Here is a 22,981-nt window from a genome sequence, read left to right as displayed (position 1 = left end):
GATGGATGTATAGAGTCCCTCCCACCCCACTCTCCCTCTACTCTTAGTCTCATGGCACATGCCAGCTTTGCTCCAACTAACGCTATGTGTACACTACAGCCTCTGGCAGCATGACTTATGTCACTTGGGGGTGTGAATAATCCCCCCCAGCGCTAGGCTGGCAAGAGAGCGTCTCCCACCAACACACCTTCCACCATTCATGGTGGAGAAGACACTCTCCTGTCTGCATAGAGCAGCGGCACAGCTGTCCAGGTAAACATGCCCTGGGAAGTCCTCCTGTTCAAAGGATGCCTCTTTTAAGTGCTCTAAAATCCCGCCTGGCTTATATGGATTGTCTTGAAATTTGCTGTGTCTCATGGAAGCATAGGGGAGGGTTAGTGACCTGGACTTGGGGTTATTTGAGCCAGAGTTTCCTGAGATACTACCTGCCTGGGGGAGAACTCAACAGCGTTTCATTATGTTAATGGGCTCAGTTTGAGAGCCACCCTGGGCAGACATCTGAGAAGGAAGTGGAAAGGGAAAATCTACCTCGGTCGATATTTTTATTTATTGATTGTGGAGAACTGTAAGCTGAACACAGCAGAGAATTCAGGAGATGCTGAAACTATTTCTGAAGAGAGATTAATTGCACATGTGACTGCTCGGTGCAAGAGGAGATGCTCATAGGGGAAGAGGGGCTAGGGTCTGCAGCAACGAATGTGAGGATTATGGGAATGGGTGGTTGGGTGCTCAGATGAGGTGGAAGGGGAGTGATGAGGGGCTGAAAAATGTCAGGGGTAACAGAGGAAGTTGGGAGTTGAGGTGGGGGGGGGACCTATCAGCTCTGAAGTCACCCAACAAGCAGGTGGGTGATCTGGGGGAGCCCTAGCCCTTGGGGGAGGGGCTCAGATCCCTGCAATGTGTTCTGGGACCTGGAGGACCCTGCTCCTCTTGGGGTGTTTGAGGCCTTCTACCTGCCCTCCATGTGAGCTGGGATCTGCGGGGGGAGGGGGATTGAAGTTAATGCTCTGGCTACACAACCAAGTAAGTTTGTGGCCCACAGTTAGCTGCTGCCTGGGATGTACGTAGGCAGCAGATTAGGGCAGGGGCCAGCAAGGAGCAACTTCCTACACATAAACACCTTCTCCAGTGCTGTGGCTTAATGGGGCAGAAGGGAACTGTGGGTGGGAGGCCAGTGCTGTAGGGTGGGGAAGGGAGACACCAGTCATCTCTCACATGATTAAACGTACTGTAATCCCCAACCGTCCTGCTAAGTCTCGCTTGCACTGAGCAGGCTGCAAACTCCACTGAGCACTAGGCTGGGGTCGCTGGCTGGCTGTTCCTGAGCCTGGGGAGGGCTGCCACCTTGGTAATATTTAAAAACCAAGTACTCCAGCAGGAGTGCTGGACCCTCCCCTGTCCCACCCCTTCCCCCCCCACTCCGCATCACTTGCTACTTTCCCTTCTCCCCCTACCTGGGACTGGCCTGCAGAGCCAAGACTGGGAGCTGCAGCCGCCCCATGCAGGTAGGAGGTGGCCCTGGCTGAGTAGAGGCTAGCGCAGGTGATGACCTGGCACCTGTCCTGGCCATGGTAACCTGACTCTTGGTGTCTGGTCATAGATTTGACTGGACAGTGGCAGGTCCTCTTCTTGACTGGATTTTCCAGTCGAAAACCAGGCACCTGGCCACCCTAGGAGGGAGGGCACAGGCAGGAGTGGGGGGGCAGGGCGGAGGACAACAGGGCCCCAGCTGAGGGGGTCAAATGCTTTTGCTACAGGGCACCATTGTGTGGTGCAGCCACCATGCCACCAGGTGGAGGCAGGGAGTTGAGGGGGGCACTTGGCATGGGGAGTGAGGGATGATACAGTAGGGTGGGGGGGGAGCAGGCTGGGAAGGGGGTCCCAGCAGTGCACATATCTCACTGGGGATAGCTGCTCCTGGCCCAATCACCCCAGTTCCTACCTGCTCCCTAGCTTGACCCCAGGCACCACAGCGGCCACTCCAGTCCCTGCTCTTACCTCTGCCCCCAGGAGCCGTGGAGCCTGAGGCACCAGCTGAGCCCAGGCTGGGCCAGCCCTGAGGATGGAGGAAATCGGGAGCACTGCAGTTTGTGACAAGTGCGGTATACAGGAGATGAGCCCAGTTCATGGGGAATGTCAGGAACGCTGTGTAACACAACTGCCAAGGATCAACTTGAGGGGCCCAGTCCAGAGATGGGACCCCTATTAGTTGGGTAGCAGACATCTCAAAGCACCACCAGTATCCCGACTGCACTAGACCACAATGTACAGGAGCGGGAGGAGCACTGAGGAATCACATGGCAACGGGGTAGCCTACAGGAAAGCCCACTGATCTGAGACTATTCCTACCTCTGCCACTGGCTTGCTGAGTGATCTTGGGCAAGTCACTTCACAGGTGGGAAACTGAGGCACAGAGATGAAGTGGGATAATGATGTAATGATCCACTGGTGAAAAGCACTATAGAAAAACTAGGTCTCTTAATTGTTACCTAGCCACAGAAGCAGATCAGCTGCAAACCGAGGGAAGAGCTAGAGCTGTCTGATGACCACTTGCTCCTAGCAAACATTTCCTTCTGTTTACAAACCTAGGAAATTAAATGGCAGAGCACTTTAACACAGAGTTATTGCCTGGCGACTGCTCATGCCCATCCAGAACATCGAGCTCAGCAAAACTCAATCATGTGAAAACCAGGAAATACAGAGTTAAGGTAAATGCCCCCATAGCCTCAGCTCTGCTCTCTTTGAGCAATGCCCCATAACACACACCCTCTCACTCTGCCTTTTCACCAGGAGGCACAGGTATTAGCTGCACTTGGCTGCCAATACTCCCCTGAGAGAGTACACAGCTGCAAACTCTAACAGCCACTCCCCACCCTCTTATAACCCGGTCACAGCTGCACACAGGATACCACCAAACCCTGTACTACCCTTACCCTTCATGAAATCCACAGACTACACTCCAATCCCACTCACTGTGGACAATACCCCCAGTGCCCTGCGACCAACACCTCCTACACAATTCTGTACTGTGATGATGCAGACTGGAACCTCTCCCCTTTGAGAACACGCACGGGGGGACTCACACCCAGATCTCCTCCTATCATAGAGCTCTTCCCAGTTGTTCCAACTCATTCCTTCCCCCTGCAGTATGGCTACACCTAACACAATGACGGCAGCTGGAATGCATGCAGATAATTCCCAATGGCTACTCCCAGCTCCAGGGGCAGAGTTAAGGCTGAGTGGGCGTTTACCTTAACTCAGAATTTCCTGGTTTTCAGACGTTTGTTGCTCACCCTGATCTTCTAGAAGGACACGAGCTATCAGTGGGCAATGTTAACCCTGCATTAAGACAGTGTTTTGCAATTTCAGTGCTAATAACTTCAATCAGAATGTCACATGGGACTAAGCCAAACGTCTTACTTAACCCTGCTATGTCAACACCTTTATCAACCGGACTTGCAAACTCATCTAAAAACAATACCACGTTTATATGACAAGAAGTGTGTTCTAGCAAACCATACTGATTGGCATACATTATATCCTTTACAGGTTGTGTCCCATCTCAGAGGTCCATGATTTTTGCCTGGGATCAATGTCAGAGCGACAGACTTATAATTACCTGGGTTGTCCTGCTAACCTTTTTCAAATATTGGCACAGTGTTTGTTTCCCTCCAGTTCTCTGGAACTTCCCCACTGCTCCAAGATTTGTTAAAGCAAAACTAACAGTTCAGAGATCGCTCTTGGGTGCAAGATACCAAGCTAAAAATGTTTAATAGTAGTGGATTAACATTCTTACATTAATTACTGCATGAATAACTGTTGGTTATACCTGGCCTTGCATTCAGAAAACCCACAGCCTTTAATGAACATACAAACTGGGTTCATACAGAGACCCCTTGCCCAGCACTGAGATGTGACCACTTCTCAGGTAGGGTGTGTGGGCTGTTTTATACAGGGATTCCTCACCCGGTGCTGAGATACAGCTGCCTCTGGGGTGCAGGACTGTTTAATGTGCAAATTGTCCATCACCTGGAGTTTTTCAATCCAGACCAGGTGTATGTATCTCTAGGCTCTGCTCCAGCACAGACAGAAATGATGGGAGGGATGTGGGAGTCCTTGGGGCTGGCCTGGATGATGCCGGAGGTCAGACTGGAAGATCAGAACAGGCCCTTTTGGCATTAGATTCTACAGGCAAGATCCTCAACTGGTGTAAACTGTCATAGCTTGGTTGAAATCAATAGAGCTAGGACAATTTACTCCAGCTGATGATCTGTCCCTGTGAACAGCTGCACACCACTGCCCTGTGACAACTTAGAACTGGAAGCGAAGGAGAGTCCTGTATCCAAAGGAAGCTACAGGGCATGGGGGATGTGTTGTGGTGGGAGTCACAAGGTGGTGCTGTTACCCATGGCCTTCCAGCTCTTATTGAGGGTACAATGTTATTCCTTGGAAGAATGCTGCATTGTTGTTGTTTGATTTGTGATGCACCTTGTTTTTGGGGAAGCTGTTGCAAACAAGGGAGCTTGCTCCCTGTCCAACTCTCTCTCCCTATGGTCAATTCTGGGGACAGAGTTGGGCTTGAGCTGAGATCCCTGATGGGCAGGGGCATTGCCCACGTGTGGGTTGTGACCATATCCGTCCCAGGACTGGCTTATAGCATGTAAATAAACACATTACACTCTGACAGTGCCTAGCTGCTGCCTCTCTGATTCCCCTCCAGAGGGGAGCCCACGGCTATGCAGACACCACAGGAAGAATGCTTAGATTTGCCAGCACAATTCCCTCAAATCCTGTGATGCATGTTCAATCCCTTCAACCTCCCTGGCTTCTGAGTCCATCCCAGCGCAGCACTAGGGCAGCGGAGTGGGAGCCCAATGCATCTCCACCAGCACAGAGCTGCCACTGTCCCAGCCGTGCCACTCACATAATCCAGGCCAGACGTGAGTGGTGCTGCCCAGCTCCCCCACCGGTCAGTCGGCCCTGTGGCGTGAGCTGCCTGCCATGGCTGCCCGACTGTCAATAAATCCATTCCCATTGCCCAGGGGTACGAAGAGCAGGTGGATGAGTTGCAGATACCAGCTGAACGGATTCCTGCGCCAGTCCCCCAGGGCAAGCGCCAGTCTCTGCAGAGCCAGCTTGCTCGGCTGTTAAAGTCCCTGCTTGCTCGGCAGAGAGTGAGCCAGCTGGTTAATTAGTGCCTCAGCCCAGGGCCTGGGGCAAAGCTTGGGAACTGAGAAGGGAGCTACAGAACTGCACCGGGGCTGGGGGGCCAAGATTAGTGGGTGCTAGCCCTAACTCTGGGAGGGGAGAGGGCTCTCGTGAGCTGTGAGGAGCAGGGAATAAGGACTCGAGGGTTCTCTCCCTGCCTCTTGCAGGAGAGGGGGATCTAGTGGTTCGAGCAGGGGCTGAGGTTATGGGACCCAGGATCCCTGGTTGTATTCCCAGCCCCCTGGTTGTAACCTCTACCCCACACTCCTGGCTCCCATTCCCTCAGATTGCTCAGTTCAGCAGGGCTGAGTGTGCCCCACTCTTAAGATTCCACCTGCTTAGGTGACGTGCAGGAGGGGAGCAGCCTTTCAGATGGAAACACAATGAGGCTGCCGGGTTGGCTTCTGCCACCCTGGCGCAGCGAGAGATAGATTTACTGTAGTGCAACCTTTCCTCTGCCAGCTCAGACAACGGGCTAGAGTTACAGGTATTAGCGAGGCTGGGACACAGCATAGGTGACCTCAATTCAGCTCCCTCTGAAAGCTCCTGCAACCAAAAACCTGCCATAGCACATGAGTAGGGAATAGAACCTGGCAGTCCTGGCTCCCAGATCCTCTGCTTTAACCTACTTGCCCCACTCCCCTCAAAATTGGTAACAGAACCTAGGAAACCTGCCCTCCCCCCGCCCCCCAGCCACTAGACTCCTCTCCCAGAGCTGGGATAAAATCTAGGAGCCCTGGCTCCCAGCTCAGACTGAATACCCCCTGGTGTGGCCATATTGGATCAAAACCTACCTGTGATGGTGCTGGAATCAGAATCTATGTGTGTTCTGGATCAGGATCCCAGGGTTGGGCCCCCTCAACAAGATGTGGCTGGGCTGCTGAGTGCATATTTATATCACGGCAACGTCAGAGAGCCATGCCAGGCTGTGACACTGCTCAAGGGCATGCAGATCTCCAGATACCTGAGCATGGTCTGGCAAAGGCTATGGAAAAGTCCTTGGTATGCACAGTCACGTCCCCAAGGACAGGGCTACTTGGAGGAGTTGGATCAGTGCGATCCCAGAGCAGGGGCATGTGCAGGGATAGGCCCCTCAGCACACAGACCTCTCCCACCCGGCCCCACAGGGATGCCTCCAGGGAGAGCCCCCCACAACATCTCCTCCCCCATGGGACTCACCTGCCCCACAGGGACTGCTTTAGGGGGCAGATGGGGACTCAGTCCTTGGGGCCTGTGCAGACCTCTCCCAGCTGGGGCTGCAAGCACAGGTGTTGATCTAGCTACTGGTTTGCATGGGTGTCAGGAACAGCATGTTCCAGTGGGTAGGGCACTGGGCTGGGAGCCAGGACTCCTGGGTTCGACTCCTACCTTTGAGAGAGTGGTGGGGCCTAGGTTAGAGCAGAAGACTAGGGACCAGGAATCTTGGGTTCTGTTCTCAGCTCTGCCACTGACCTACTGTAAGATGTTGGGCAAGTCCCTTTGCCTCCCTGTGCCTCAGTTTCCCCTCCTGCCCTTTCTCTGTTGAGACTATGCGCTGTTCGGTGCAGGGTTTGTCTCCCACTGTGTGTGCAGTGCCTGCCATGATGGGATGGGGCACCCAATCTCTATTGGGGTTTGTGCAGAGCCTGACCTTGCAGGGGCCCTGACCTCAGTTGTGGGGAGGGCGGGGGTGTCTGTACAGCACCCGGCCTCTGTTGTGAGGTAGGTGTGTGGAGCAGCTGCCTTGATGCGCCCCAGCCGTGGGGTGCTACAATAATATCCTGGGCTGAGTCCCACCTGGCCGATGGGAGCTGTCCCCAGGCCCAGCCTGTTTGGGGTCCCCGGCCAGCTCTCTGTGGCTTCACATTTGAGTCTCCCAAGAGCTAATATTTGTATTTGCAGTGGACCTGCCTTTGCCTGCCTGCTATGGCTGGAGCGCACAGCCTGGGCTATGCACCTGGCACTGCACCCAACCACTGCAACCTGAGTTAGGGAATCGCTTCCACACCAATTGTGGATGGGTTTCTGCTCGAGTTGCCTACCCTCCAGGATAGTCCTGGAGCATCCAGGAGTTAAAGATTATGTCATGTGAGGAAACTTCCAGGAGAATGTGCGACCAAAATTGGCAAGCCTAGTTTCTGCGCAGGTCAGCCACTGGAACTGGTGCAAGAGAGACCATTGTTCCAGCACTGCATCCAGCCAGGCCCGCTGGACTTCAGCTGTCAGGGGGCCTGGTGCAAAGTGGAGGGGGTGGGGCCTTTCAAAGGCCCCACCCACAGACACAGCAGGATGGTGGGGGCAGGGAAGGGTGTTTCGCAGGTATCAGCGAAAGGAGGGTGCTGCGTAGAGGCCCCCACACACAGTGCCCTCCCTGAGGAGGGATCCAGGGAGCCGCAGTCAGCACCCTCATAGAGGAGGGATCTGGAAACCCCAAGTGCTGACCAGATGGATGAACAGATGGATGGGGGCTGTGGAAAGAACTTTGAGCTACATGCAGCCTCCCCATGCTCCGTCTGGCCAGCCTCGGGTGCAGTGTCCCACCCTGTGCTTCCAGCCAGACTCACCCCAGCCTGGGGAGGGACTGCCTCACAGGTTCATGGGGCAGTTCAGTCCCCACAGCCCAGGTGGCTCTTGGCCCCTCTGCTGAGTGAGTGCAGAGCACAGGGGAACATCTCCCAAACTCACCTCAGACAGGACCCCCACACAGATGGGAGGGACTTTTAACCCCTGCCGGGCTCGGCTGGACTCTTTCTGGTCATGTCCTGGCCCTGGAGAGGGGCCGCTCCAATCAGCACTGGGAATTTTCATGCTTTTTTTAAAAAATAATGAAATTTGAAGTTTTTTATTGTTTTTGATTGGGGAAAATGGAAACAGTCACTTTGGTCACTTTGAAGGGAAGCAAACTTTTCTTTTTTTGAGAAAACAGACAAAAATGGTGTCAATTTTTATTTTTCTCTCCTCTTTTTCTTAAAAAAAAAAAACCCTTTCCCCTGCCCCTGGAAATAGGGGCTGGGGTGTTAAAGAAAGAGAATGGGGAAAAGACTCCCAAAAGAGAACCAAAATTAAAAATTACTTTTTTTTGGTCGGTTGGTCAAGAACTGAAACGAAACCACCATTTTTAGTGTTTGTTTTGAAAATTTTTGTCTACCAAATCAAATTTCTACCAATCAAAAATGTTCCATTTGCTCAGCCAGGCATTTTCCTTAAACGCTTTTCAATGCACAGTTTTGGATCATGGCTGGTGTGTGGCACACCGGACCAGAACCACTCCCTATGAGGGTGTACGGTGCAGGTGGCTCTCTCGGCTGGCTGGCTTGAGAGGTGATGGCTATGTACGTACCCATCTGTCTGTTTGAACAGAATCTTTTGGTTGCGAAGTCTAGCCCTTGCAGGTTTGGAGAAGCCAGGGATAAGTTTGCCCCTTGGCGCGCTCTCAGTTGTGAGCCCTGGGGTAGGGGCTGGCTCCTATTCCTGGCTCAGGGAGGGAAGAGAGTGCTCTTAGAGCAGCAGCTGTGCCCAGCCAAGCACATAGATTTGGCATGTCCAGTGTGGGAGGCACTGTGGCAAAGTGGATGAGATGTGGGTGTCGCATAGTAGAGAGCTGGGTTCTGATCCTAGCTCTGCCTGAAGGGACCTTGTGCAGTTTCTCAGTTAAAGGAAGGGTTACACTGGACCCTACAGGGGAAAGGCCCCATTACCCCTCCCCCTGAGCCAGCTCGTCTCCCTGTCCTGAGACTGGACTGGAGCCAGTATCCCCTCAAGGGAAAGGCCTGGAGTCCATTCCACACATAACTTCACGGCACAAAGATTCTTCTCATCTCAAAATGCTCTTTTGAATGAACAGAGCTGAGAGAGACTCTGGGGGCAGCTGTGGGGGGGGCAGGAGCAGGCAGAGGATGGTGGTAACACGGACCTCCACACACACACACACACAACCTATGTGCAACCTTCTCCAGCCCCACCCGGTCTCCCTTAACTAGCATTCTGGCCCAGGCCAGAAGCCGAGGCTGTGTCAGGCACATAGCTATCGATGGCAGCCCCAATCAATAGGACACGTGGGTCAGTGCTGGGCTGTGGACGAGGGGCTGGGATGAGCAATGGCATATGCCGCACAGCCTGTCCCAGGCCAGGGACAGAACTCGTGAGTCCGGCTGCTCAGCAGGTCGTGTCTCCCCCCCCCCCCCCCCCCCGGGAACAAAAGCTTGTTCATTGCTACCAAGATTGGTTCTCCTTCCTGGTTTCTCAATGTGGATGCCCCCTGTGACTCAGTAAAGGGAGAAACAGACCTAAGGGGGTAGGAAGTGCTGGATAGAGAGCCCCAGCCCCCCCTGAGAGACCCTTGAGTAACAAATCTACCTGTGCAGCCCCAGCACACCGAAGAGGCCCTGCAATAACAAAGCCATGCAGCCAACCCTGCACTGTCCAGCTCCTCTGAAGTGTCACTATGGCCCGGGATCCCCCAGTGCCCTGCCCACGAGGTGCCCCTGCCCCCCTTGCTCACAGAACTCATTCCCCTGGCCGCGGGCACCTCTTCTGGCTTCCCAGGGTGAGGCCCTGGAGTAACTGTTACTGACTAAGGGAGCACAGCAGCTTGGCAGATATTGTTGTAGATACTAGAGTAATTCAGCACCTGCCCCTTTTCCAGCTCTGCTCGCCCACCTCCTGTGGCAGTGAGTTCCAGAGGCTGTTAGGCTGATTCATACAGACTCTGCTCATGCACAGGCAGCAGGGTTAGGAAGGACAGCCTGGGGCTACTCCAGACTACACTTGGCACCTCCAGACCCTGGGAGCAGAGAATAGCTGCAGCGTAGGGCATTCTAGCTGTGTCCCCAACCCACCCTCTACGGGGCAGGAATGGCACTGAGCCCTGTCCAGAGCAGGGAGACCACCTGTGTCCCCCTCCCCCATAAGGCCTGGGATGGATGGATGGATGGAGGGGTGCGTTTGGAGACAGGCAACTGGATAATGTGTATATAAAGACCCCCTCACGCACCTCTATATGTGTTAATATATCCACACAACCCTATGCATCTTCCACCCGCACTGGTCCCCGGGCTGTTAAGGCAGATGACTGAAACGCAGAACCAGGCTGCGTGTGTGTGTCTCTGCACTGCTCGCCCGTGTGCGCAGCTACATAGATTGATAGATGAGAGAGCGCAGGAGGGATCTGGCCTCATGGAGCGATACAGGCCCCAATCCTTTGTGCTCTCTCTCCACACGTACCCATCTATCTAGCCATCTAACTGCCAACCCTAATCCTGCTTTCTCTGTCTAGCTATCGAGCTATCTATCCCCATCTAAAATCGCTGTACGTCTACTGATGTCTCCATCCCCTTGGTACGTCGGAGCATTTGTAGGCAGGCTGCTGCCATGCTCTGCCGTGACTCTGGAAATGCAGGCTCCCCAGTCAGTGTGGCCCGGTGCTGCCTGTCTCCAGATCAGCAACCCCTACCCCACCCCTCAGCTGGGTCAGGCGTCACTGGCAGGCCACATTCTTTGGGGGTTGATTTGCTCCTTAACCTGAACAGGCCAACAATGGAAATCACCTCCAGCCCCTGCCATGTCTGTGTGAACGCCCATGCCAGGTGTGTATGTGTGTGTGAGCGCGTATGCACAGACACGTGCACCCAGAACAGGCGTGCACACACCTGGGGACAAACACACACAGGTTCACACCCGCACCCAACACACAGCTGCACAAACATGGATGCAGATGCATGCACACCCCTGAAGCACATGGTGTCTTGATTTAACTCAGGGCGTCCTTGTTTCTCCTTTTATTCCTAACGCCCCATCTCGGAGGGGATCTATCCTGCCAGCAAACACTGGGCCCAGTCCCACCCCCAGGGCCCTTCCTGAGGATACCGGAGAGTGGGGATACGGCGATGGAGATAAAGAGGTGCGGGGGGCCATAGTGATAGATATGCAGAGGGAGTGGGGGTATGTCTGGCAATTGACAGGCCCAATTTTCAAAGATCCTGAGCATCTCTGCTCCAGGGAAGCTGTGGCTGCTCAGCCAGCCGGAATCCCTCTCCCATCTTTCTCTCGGCCGTGGGTGCCGCTGGTGTTTCCAGGGGGAGGTTAGTTTGGGTGGTGTGATGGATGTCGCGGTGCAAAGAGCACGCCTGCCCCGCTCTCTGCTCTGCGCACACGCATTCTGGGGGCCGCTCTGAAGCCACAGGGCAGCAAACGTGCCCACATCTCTGCCTTGGGGCACGGAGGGGGCAGAGATCAGCTGCGGGGTGCACCAAGGCGGCACACGCAGATGCCGGGGGACTCTCATTTGCACACACGCAGCGCTGGGGCTGGATAAGCATCTCCCCCTGGGCACGGCCATTCGCCCCTGCCACACTTTGTGCCTGGGTGCCAAGGGTTGGGAACTCCCCAGCCGCGTTTGCCCAGCACAGTGACACCCCCCCCCACCCAAGAAACATCACATCAAAATAGCCCCAATCAGCCAGGCGGGTGGGGGGGGGAGGTTTAACCGGGGGGGGGGGTCTGGAAGAGATTATTAAAAACAGCAGTGGTATTAGTGGGGTTCAAAGCAGCCCCCCAGGGCGAGACCCCCAGTCAATGCAAGGGGGGGAAGGAGCCCGCAGCCCGGGCTGAAAGCCACACGGCGCCTCGCTGCGGGGGCGGGGGGGGCTCTGCGGGCGAAACCCCCCCGGCCGGGGCCGCATACTCACCCCGTGCTGGGAGTGCGGGGAGCCGGCGGGGCTCAGTCCATCACCGGCCGGGCGAGCGCAGGCGGCGAGGGGCGGGGAAGTGTCCCGGGCGCGCCGCGGCAGCATCGCTCCCCGGGCGGGCCGGAGCGGAGCGGAGCGGAGCGGGGTCCCCGCGCTAGCCACCGGCCGGGGAGCGCCCCATCGCCATGTTGCCGGCTGCGTGCGGGCAGCGGAGCCGGGGAAATTGGGAAGGCGAGCGAGGGAGGGAGCCGGAGCCGCGTCCTTTGTGGGGTCAGGTGGCCGCGTCCTCCCCGCACCGAGCCCCGCACGCAGCACGCGGGCCTTGCACACACAGCTCTGCACACAGCTACACACACTGCGACACGCACACAGACCTACACACACTGCACACCGCACACAGCTACACACACCGCACACAGCTACACACACAGAGCCACACACACACTGCACACCGCACACAGCTACACACACCGCACACAGCTACACACACAGAGCCACACACACACTGCACACCGCACACAGCTACACACACCGCACACAGCTACACACACAGAACCACACACACACTGCACACCGCACACAGCTACACACACCGCACACAGCTACACACACAGAGCCACACACACACTGCACACCGCACACAGCTACACACACCGCACACAGCTACACACACACAGAGCCACACACACACTGCACACCGCACACAGCTACACACACCGCACACAGCTACACACACAGAGCCACACACACACTGCACACCGCACACAGCTACACACACCGCACACAGCTACACACACAGAGCCACACACACACTGCACACCGCACACAGCTACATACACCGCACACAGCTACACACACAGAACCACACACACACTGCACACCGCACACAGCTACACACACCGCACACAGCTACACACACAGAGCCACACACACACTGCACACCGCACACAGCTACACACACCGCACACAGCTACACACACACAGAGCCACACACACACTGCACACCGCACACAGCTACACACACCGCACACAGCTACACACACAGAGCCACACACACACTGCACACCGCACACAGCTACACACACCGCACACAGCTACACACACAGAGCCACACACACACTGCACACCGCACACAGCTACACACACCGCACACAGCTACACACACAGAACCACACACACACTGCACACCGCACACAGCTACACACACCGCACACAGCTACACACACAGAGCCACACACACACTGCACACCGCACACAGCTACACACACCGCACACAGCTACACACACACAGAGCCACACACACACTGCACACCGCACACAGCTACACACACCGCACACAGCTACACACACAGAGCCACACACACACTGCACACCGCACACAGCTACACACACCGCACACAGCTACACACACAGAGCCACACACACACTGCACACCGCACACAGCTACACACACCGCACACAGCTACACACACAGAACCACACACACACTGCACACCGCACACAGCTACACACACCGCACACAGCTACACACACAGAGCCACACACACACTGCACACCGCACACAGCTACACACACCGCACACAGCTACACACACACAGAGCCACACACACACTGCACACCGCACACAGCTACACACACCGCACACAGCTACACACACAGAGCCACACACACACTGCACACCGCACACAGCTACACACACCGCACACAGCTACACACACACAGAGCCACACACACACTGCACACCGCACACAGCTACACACACCGCACACAGCTACACACACACAGAGCCACACACACACTGCACAGTGCACACAGCTACACACACCGCACACAGCTACACACACACAGCTACACACACACAGAGCCACACACACACTGCACACCGCACACAGCTACACACACCGCACACAGCTACACACACAGAGCCACACACACACTGCACACCGCACACAGCTACACACACCGCACACAGCTACACACACAGAGCCACACACACACTGCACACCGCACACAGCTACACACACCGCACACAGCTACACACACACAGCTACACACACACAGACCTACACACACTGCACACCGCACACAGCTACACACACACACTGCACTGTGCACACAGCTACACACACAGAGCCACACACACACTGCACACCGCACACAGCTACACACACCGCACACAGCTACACACACACAGCTACACACACACAGACCTACACACACTGCACACCGCACACAGCTACACACACACACTGCACTGTGCACACAGCTACACACACAGAGCCACACACACACTGCACACCGCACACAGCTACACACACCGCACACAGCTACACACACACAGCTACACACACACAGAGCCACACACACACTGCACACCGCACACAGCTACACACACCGCACACAGCTACACACACACAGAGCCACACACACACTGCACAGTGCACACAGCTACAGACACACAGAGCTACACACGTGTGTGTCTGTGCACACAGCTACACACACTGCGACACGCACACAGACCTACACACACTGCACACCGCACACAGCTACACACACACACTGCACTGTGCACACAGCTACACACACAGAGCCACACACACACTGCACAATGCACACAGATACACACACACAGAGCCACACACACGTGTGTCTTTGCACACAGCTACACGCACTGCTACACACAGACACACACACTGCGCTGTGCACACAGCAACACACAGTGGTACACACACACAGCTACACACACACTCTGCATGGTGCACACAGAGCTACACACACACTGCTACGTACACACAGAGCTATACACACTGCGTGGTGCACACAGCTACACACACTGCTACACACATAGAGAACTACACACACACACTGCTCAGTGCACACAGAACTACACACGCTGCTACATTCAGCTACACACACTGCATACCGCTACACATTACACATTGCTACACACACAGCTACACACTGACCGCACACCGCACATTGCTACACACACACTACACTGCCACACATACATACAGCTACGCACACAGAGATACACTCTGCTATACACATACTGCACACTGCTGCATATAGTTACACACACACTGTACACAGCTGCACACTGCTATACACACAGCTACCCACACTGCGCACACCGCTGCACACAGTTACACACACCCACACCTGAACACACGACACTGCTACGCACACACACTTCACACTGCTATGCCCCCCCCACCGCTACACTCAAACTGCACACTCCTACACCCCTCGCTAACCATACACTGCACCAGCTACACACACTGCTGCACCCCACACTACACACACACTGTGTGCGCTCACTGCACACCGCCACAAACACATCACTATACACGCGGCACATAGACATACACAACTACACACACCACATAGCTACACATGCACACTGTACACACTGGCACACCTACTCACCATTACACACACAGACCTACGCACACACCAGGACAGCTGCCTACACACACAGACCCACATGCACACCCCTCTCTTGTGTGCACACCCTGCTGCTCCACATTGCACTGTAGCTAAATTCAGTAAGAGGGGAGAGGAGGACACACAGACCCCCCCCTCTACACACACAACCAGCTCAGTGGAGGGCAGCACACACACACACAAACACACACACACAGCGTCACATCCTCAGCACAGCCATCATCACCGTCACCACATGCAGGTCAGCGCACAGCAAGCATCACACATTCTGTCACCCTCCCAAACACACACAGGGGCCTGCACACACAGTCTGCCCTACACACTTCAACACACACACTCTGTCGTGTACGCACTCACGCAACAGCCCATTTGCTCCTGCATGCGCACAATCACACCTGCACACTCAGGCATGCACACCTCCCCTTCCTCCTGCTCACGCACACGCACACCCCCCGGGCACCCTCTCCCCGGGTTGTGCACCTTGCAGGGCTGCAGCATGGGGGAAGGGTACCCGGGGACGGTGCCAGGCGGGGGCACTGGGCTGTCTCACATTACCACCTGGTCCACAAAGCCGTCATTGTGGCTGGAGACTCCTGCTGGGGGGGAGGTGGGGGGCAGCTGGGAATTGATACCGGATCTGGGGCCGAGGACAATGGGGTGTGTGTCTGGAATGGGGAGTAAGGGACCAGCTCCCTGACAGGACAAGGGGTAAATCCACCCTTTATCTGGCAGGCAAACTTGGCACCCCCTGCCCTGCAGGGACCTCTCCAGGGGTCTGGGCCCCCGCACCTTGGTCAGATCAAGGGGGCAAATTATATGTGCCCAGGAGGACAGCCAGGTGGGCTGAAATCTGGCAGAATCATCACACCCATGTGGGGGGGCGGGGGGGCAGTGTCTCTGCAGGATCCCTGGGGCTGGGCTGAGTCTGCCACACAGGGGTGGGTATGTTAGGGGGCTGTGGATCCAAGGCAGGACGGCAGAGCGAGCTAGTAGTCTGGGATCCGCCTCTTGAGGGTCACACAGCCCCGCACACTCACTCACCCCACAGGGGAAAGGGAAGCACAGAGAGGGGAATGGACTCATCTGTGTTCCCATGGCAGGACAGCAAATAGAACCCGTTCCATCCCCGCTGCTCTGACCTCTAGATCCCACTCCCATTCCCCCAGGATAGAACCCAGGAGTCCTGACTCCCGACCCCCCTACTCCAACTCCTAGACCCCACTGGACTCAGGGGTCCCAGGTCCCTTCCCCACCCCCCAACCCCCAGTGCTGGAAGCTGGGGCTGGGAGGGGCAGGGGTTGCAGAGCAGCCTCAGAGAGGAGGCCAGTATAAATAGCTGTTTGTTCTGCAGCAGAAGCTGGAAGCAGACAGTGACTCATCTTGGGAAGGCGCATGTGGGAACTGGTGCTTGGGGAGGGGCTCCTGCCGCAGTCAGTCCCTTGGGGGCTGCGGCCCTCTCAGCCAGTCCTCCTGCCCCGAGGCTGAATTGGGGCAAGGGCTCCCTAGAGTGGAAAGGGCCTGGATCCCATTCTTCGCCTACCCTGAACCAGACAGCCCACCCCCTCCCCACCCTGGGGCTGGGCTGGAGTTAGTGCCCCCCCAGGGGAAAGGTCAGGTCAGAGCTGGTGCCCCTGGAGGCGAAAGGCCCTGGATCCCCATCTCCAAGGTCCTAGCGGTGTCTCCCCGGCAGACGCTCTCGATTATGGTTTGAGTTAAGGCTGTTCCCGTCACTCAGCAGATCAGCAAAGGGGCCAGCAGCCAGCAAGCCCTCCCTCCGGCCGCGTCTTTGCCATGCTCAGGGGGAGCCGAGTGCCCTCCCATGTGGGTGGTCTCATGCACCCAACAGAGAGTTAAGTGGTTCCCCTCCACGCCAGCAGCAGACGAGGTCTAGGGCCTTGGGGGATGATTCCTGGGCACCCCAGGGGCTGGGGCGATCTGCTCACATACAGACTGTGCCGGAGCCCTAGTGGGGCACAGCCCCGGGAGGAAGCAGAGGGACGATTTCCTAGTGCTACCTTCCTCTGCACGCCGCCCATGAGCTTTGGCACCGATCCCCAGCCGCCCACGCCAGCCTGGCTCGCAAGAAGCAGCTGTCCCGGTCTCCAGGCAGGACACGGTGCAGCACCCACACATGCTGCCTCCCCACCCCCCGCTTTCCCAGCCCCACTGCAGCTTGCCCAGCTGGGCCACCCTGCACACATGTGAGCTTGTGGCATGCTGGCTGCGCATCCCACTGGGATTGAGCAGCCCTGGCAGCTCCCCTTTCACCTGGCACCCGCAGGTGGGACGGACGAGCTCTCCCCACAGTGCACGGTATGAGCAATACTGGAGTGACGTCCCCAAAAATCTCCATGCCAGTGAGGCTGCAGGGAAGAAGACTGTTTTCTGCAGCTTGGCCTCCTGCCTCATGCCAGGGCAGTGAGTGGGGATGGGAGCCCGGACTCCTGGGTTCTATTCTGTTCTCAGCCATTCGCTCAGTGTTCCTCTGATGAAGGCATCCCAGCAGGGGATTTGCTCTGAGGAGCTATTAGGGGAGGGTTTGGCTCAGAGCTGGAAGCTGCTGACCCTGGAGGGGCGGGGGGTGTTGAAGACCCATGGGGGAGTGATTACAGGGTTAAATGTTTACAGGGTCTCCTTCCCTAGGGCTGGGCTTGGGGCGGGCTGGCAGGGTCCGGCCCCTCCTAGGCCAGGAGGGCTGTGCCCCTCTGTCCCCTCTAACAAGAGAGTGAGGGGGCCCACACAAAGGGGTTTCTCTGCCCACTGGGCTAAGATCCCTTGTGATTAATGGCCACACAATTGCCCTTGCATCCTGCCCATGCCCATGCCTGGCAGGATGAGGCATGGATACCACCCCTGCCCCAGTCCTTGATGTATCCACCAAGTTCCAGAGAGAGCCGCCAAATGATACGAGGGGAGGGGCCACCCCCAGCGTTAGGGAGCCAGCCATTGAGGGTCACCGTGAGGTCTGGGTCTATCTCTCCAGAGGGACAGGGGGGCACCACAACACTCCCTCCCCCACTGCAGCGTCCCACTGGGAGTCTGCATGACATTCCCATGTCAGAGAGACGGGCACAGATCCACACCAGGGAACCACCCAGGGGTCCTGACTCCCAGCCACCCCATGCCTAACCACTCGACACCACTCCCCTCCCAGCGCTAGGGACAGAAGCCAGGAGTCCTGACTTCCAGCCCTACCTGTTAGACCTCATTCACCTCTTTTTAGTCAGTGCCCCTTGCGAGGCACAGGCCGGGACAGAGACAAAAGGCTCACTGCCATGGGACATGACAATGCCGTGCATGTACTGCCCTCAGGTGGGGGCTTTGAGACTGCAGGAGCATTGACGTAAAAGCCTGCTCCATATGTGTACAGAAGTTGGAGAGACCAGATGGGAGCGGTAATATCTTTTATTGGACCGACTTCTGTGGGTGAGAGACAGGGCTGCCTCCAGCCTTTTGGCCGCCCCAAGTGGCGAAGAAAAAGAAAAAGAAAAACCCGATTGAGCCGATGTCGAAGTACCACCGAAGACCTGGACGTGCCGCCCCTTTCTATTGGCCACCCCAGGCACCTGCTTCCTTCGCTGGTGCCTGGAGCCGGCCCTGGTGAGAGAGACATGCTTTTGAGCCACATAGAGGTCATCTTCAGGTCCAGGAAAGGTACTCCAAGGGTCACAAATAAATACAAGATGAAACAGATTGTTTAGCATAAGTAGTTAGCACATACTCTAAGGGACCATTCAAGCCTGTTAACACCTCTGCAGTCATAGGACAAAAAGGGGGGTTAGTGGGTGACAGATTATTGTAATCAGCCATAAATCCAGTGTCTCTGTTCAGTCCATGATTTTTAGGCCTTATCTACACTACAGTTTTGTTGATGCAAGTTATGCCGATGATCAAAACCCGGTATAATTACATCTCCTGTGCATATTCACACAATGCTCCTTCTGTCGCCAGAGGAGCATCAACAGAGAGAGCAGTGCACTGTGGATAGCTACCCCACTGTGCTACTCACCACCTTCTGCAGCTAGGAGTTGCGGGAAGGCAGAATGGATCGAAGTGCATCATGGGTAAGGCTTTGTGTTTGTCATGGAAATTCATGGAATCCGTGACTTTCCATGACCTTTGTGACTTCTGCAGCGGCCCATGTGGCTGGCCCGGGAGCCGTCTGACCAGCTCGGGCAGCCCCTGGGCTAGTCGCACTGGCTGCTGCTGGGGCAGTCTTCGCGCCCCTCTGCCACCCCACAGCAGCAGGAGTTTGGGGGGGGGCTCAGGGCTGGGGGTTGGGATGCTGGGTGGTGCTTACCTAGGGCAGGCTCCCCAGAAGGGCTATAGGAACTTCCATCCCTCAGCTCCTAGCTCAGGGATCAGCAACCTTTCAAAAGTGGTGTGCCAAGTCTTCATTTATTTACTCTAATTTAAGGTTCCGCGGGCCAGTAATACATTTTAACGTTTTTAGAAGGTCTCTTTCTATAAGTCTATAATATGTAACTAAACTATTGTTGTATGTAAAGTAAATAAGGTTTTTAAAATGTCTAAGAAGCTTCATATAAAATTAAATTAAAATGAAGAGCCCCCAGGACTGGTGGGCAGGACCCGGGCAGTGTGAGTGCCACTGAAAATCAGCTCGCGTGCCGCCTTTGGCACGCGTGCCATAGGTTACTTACCCCTGTCCTAGCTCCATGGCCTGCCTCTGCCTGTAGGCACCGCCCCCGCAGCTCCCATTGGCTGCGGTTCCCAGCCAATGGGAGCTGCAGAAGTGGGGCTTGGGGTGGAATGGAGGCAGCACGTGGAGCTAGGAGCTGGAGGTTGGGGCTTCCCAGGAGCGGGATAGGGAACTTGCCCCAGCCCCACCAACCCCCCACCCTAGCATCCGTGGTGCCCCTGGGCTCCCCCCCCAGTACCTGCAGTGCTCCCTGGGTCTCCCTCCAGCACCCACGGCGTCCCCCAGGCCACCCCTCCAGCACCCATGGCACCCCCGAAGCTGCCCCCTGGAGCCGCTCTCCCCAACTTTTAGTCAGGGATATATAGTAAAAGTCATGGAGAGGTCATGGGCCATTAATTTTTGTTTATTGCCCATGACCTGTCCATGACTTTTACTAAAAATAACCATGACTAAAACGTAGCCTTAATCCTGGGTGCGGGCTCAATGTCCCATGATGCAGTTTTTTCCATCCCATCATTCCATGGGCTTTTGACTGTGTTTCGTGGCATTTTTCAAGGGTCCATGTTTTCTGTGCACCCACCATCTCTGAATGGATGGATCTTGAACTGCTCTCTTTTGTTGTGGTCATTGTTATGAACACATTGTGGATGGTCATGCAGTATATCATGAGCTCCCAATCTGAACAGGAATCAGAGGTGCCTGATCTGCTGTGTGCTATGAAAAGAAACAACAAACAAACAACAACACTGGATTACTTTTGGCATTCACAGAGGCAGCTGCACATGGTGGACCATCACTTTTGGGCTCAGGAAACAAGAACTGAGTGGTGGGATCACATCGTTATGCAGGTCTGGGATGACCAGTGGCTGCAGAACTTTCAGATGTGCAAAGCCACCTTCCTGAAACTGTGTGAAGAGCTCGCCCCAGCACTGTGGTGCAAGGACATCAAAATGAAAGCTGCCCTCTCTGTGGAAAAGCATGTGGTGATCACTGTGTGGAACCTGGCAACTCCAGACTGCTACTGGTCAGTCGGGAATCAGTTTGGAGTTGGGAAGTCCACCGCTGAGGCTGCTTTAACGCAAGTGTGCAGGGGCCATTAATCACATCCAGCTACAGAGGACTGTGACTCTTGTCAATGTGCGGGAAATAGTGGATGGCTTTGCGGCAATGGGATTACCTAACTGGGGCAGGGTGATAGATGGTATGCATATCCCAATTTTGGCCCTGGATCATTTTGCGATGGAGTACATCAATAGAATGAGATACTTCTCTACGGTATTTCAGGCACTTGTGGATCACCGTGGCCATTTCATTGAAATCAATGCACACATCTTCAGGAACACTGGCCTGTACAGAAAGCTGCAACTAGGGACTTTTTTTCCAGATCAAAAGATTCCAATGGGGGATGTTGAAATGCCCATAGTGATCCTGGGAGATCCAATGTATGCCTTACTCCCACAGCTCATGAAGCTTTACACAGGTAACCTGGTCAGCAGCAAGGAGCGCTTCAGCAATGGGCTGAGCAGGTGCAGAATGACCATAGAATGTGCCTTTGGCAGATTAAAAGCATGCTGGCGCTGCCTTTATGGCAGGTTAGTCCTAAATGAGGAAAATATTCCCATGGTCACAGCAGCCTGCTGCGAGCTCCATATTATTTGTGAACTGAGGTTAAAAGTTTCCCCCAGGGTGGAACACAGAGGCTGATTTTGAGCAGCCAGATACCAGGGCTATTAGGAGGGTACAAGGGTGGAGGGTGCTATTTGAATCAGGGAGGCTTTAAGGCACCATTTTGACAATGAGCTCCAGTAAGCATCCAGAAAGATGTCTTTCTATACAGCACTCTGCCATGCTTTGTTAACTTGCCGCCATGCATGAAAACCTTGATTATTCCTGACCATGATTTGTTCTCAGCAAATGATTAACTGTGTATTAATTCCGGCAGCAACCACCATGTGTAGCAGACAAATAAAGATTGGTTATCATTCAGAGAGTATGTTTTTATTAAATACCAATTAACAACACACACAAAAGGCTTCGTGAGAAGGGAGATAACAATGAAGGGCAGTGTAGGCTCTTATAGCTGTGTGTAAGTCCAGCTATCATTCTGAAAACTGTCCGAAGGGGTAGAGTGAAGGGGTACTGAGACGGGCCAGGAAGTTACAAGGTATGTGTGGGAGGAATTTGGGGAGGGCATGGAAAGCAGTTCTGTATTGGCTGAAGGAGCTGCAGAGCACACATGAATTCTGCCTGCAGCATGATTAGGGACTTCAACAACTCTGTTTGCTCCTCCATCACTTTTATCATCCACTCCTGGCCCATTACAATTCGCTCCTGGCTCTCCTTTCTGTCCTGCCTGTCTATTTTATAATTTTCTTTTAAAGTCTCTCTCCATGCCTTGTGTTCTTGTTTTTCAGCCTGAGGATTGGAGCAACCCTTGAAACATGTCCTCTTTGCTCTTCCTTGGTCGCTTCCTTGTGTGGTGGAGGCGCTCCACCGATGTGTAGGCATGTTGCAGTTCCTGGGGTGCAATCTGAACTGTGGGACTGCTGAGTCCCCTGTCTCACCAACCTGGGCTCCCTCTTACACTGTGATGCTGTTGGGAAAGTGATAGATGTAAGGGGTCAGAGCTAGTTACCAAAGAAAATAAAAGATAAGGGCACAAGCCAAATCTTAAACCTTATTACACTAGGCGGTATTTAGATCTAGCAGTTTTGCCACCCACTGGATGTTACAGTTCTTAATTCACAGGCTTCTTCCTTAAGCCTCGACCAGTCCCGCGCTGGCCTCTCCAGCCCTTCAGAACCACAATTCCCAGCAAGCAAAGCTACTGGAGGGGGTCAGCGCCCGCATGCCTCAGAACTACAACTCCCAGTGGACAGCGCGGTACCTTGTTTCCTTACTGGTCGCTTCATTACATGCGCGCTGACGTTGCCCTACTGGGGAAGTTCCTAGGACTACAACACCCAGAAGGCTGTGGGTCACCCGCCGCGTGTTTGCGTGG

General features: G+C 55.0%; 1 protein-coding gene across 5 annotated transcripts in view; it reads right to left on the bottom strand.

Moving 5' to 3' along the window:
- The window catches only part of GAL3ST3 (galactose-3-O-sulfotransferase 3), a 40,564-nt gene extending 28,301 nt beyond the window's left edge, over nt 1-12,263 (bottom strand). For 4 of the 5 annotated variants that reach the window (XM_073351623.2, XM_073351622.2, XM_073351621.2 and 1 more), the window contains exon 1: nt 11,874-12,263. The gene's annotated coding sequence lies outside the window, so the exon portion shown is untranslated. Of the gene's footprint in view, nt 1-7,872; nt 7,997-11,873 lie in introns of all 5 variants that reach the window. The other variant, XM_073351625.2, reaches the window with a different exon arrangement.
- Nucleotides 12,264-22,981: the final 10,718 nt, after the last annotated feature.

Source organism: Lepidochelys kempii, chromosome 7 (assembly GCF_965140285.1).
Source record: "Lepidochelys kempii isolate rLepKem1 chromosome 7, rLepKem1.hap1, whole genome shotgun sequence".
In the NCBI taxonomy this organism is placed as follows: Eukaryota; Metazoa; Chordata; order Testudines; family Cheloniidae; genus Lepidochelys; species Lepidochelys kempii.
This window is presented reverse-complemented; position numbering and strand designations above follow the sequence as displayed.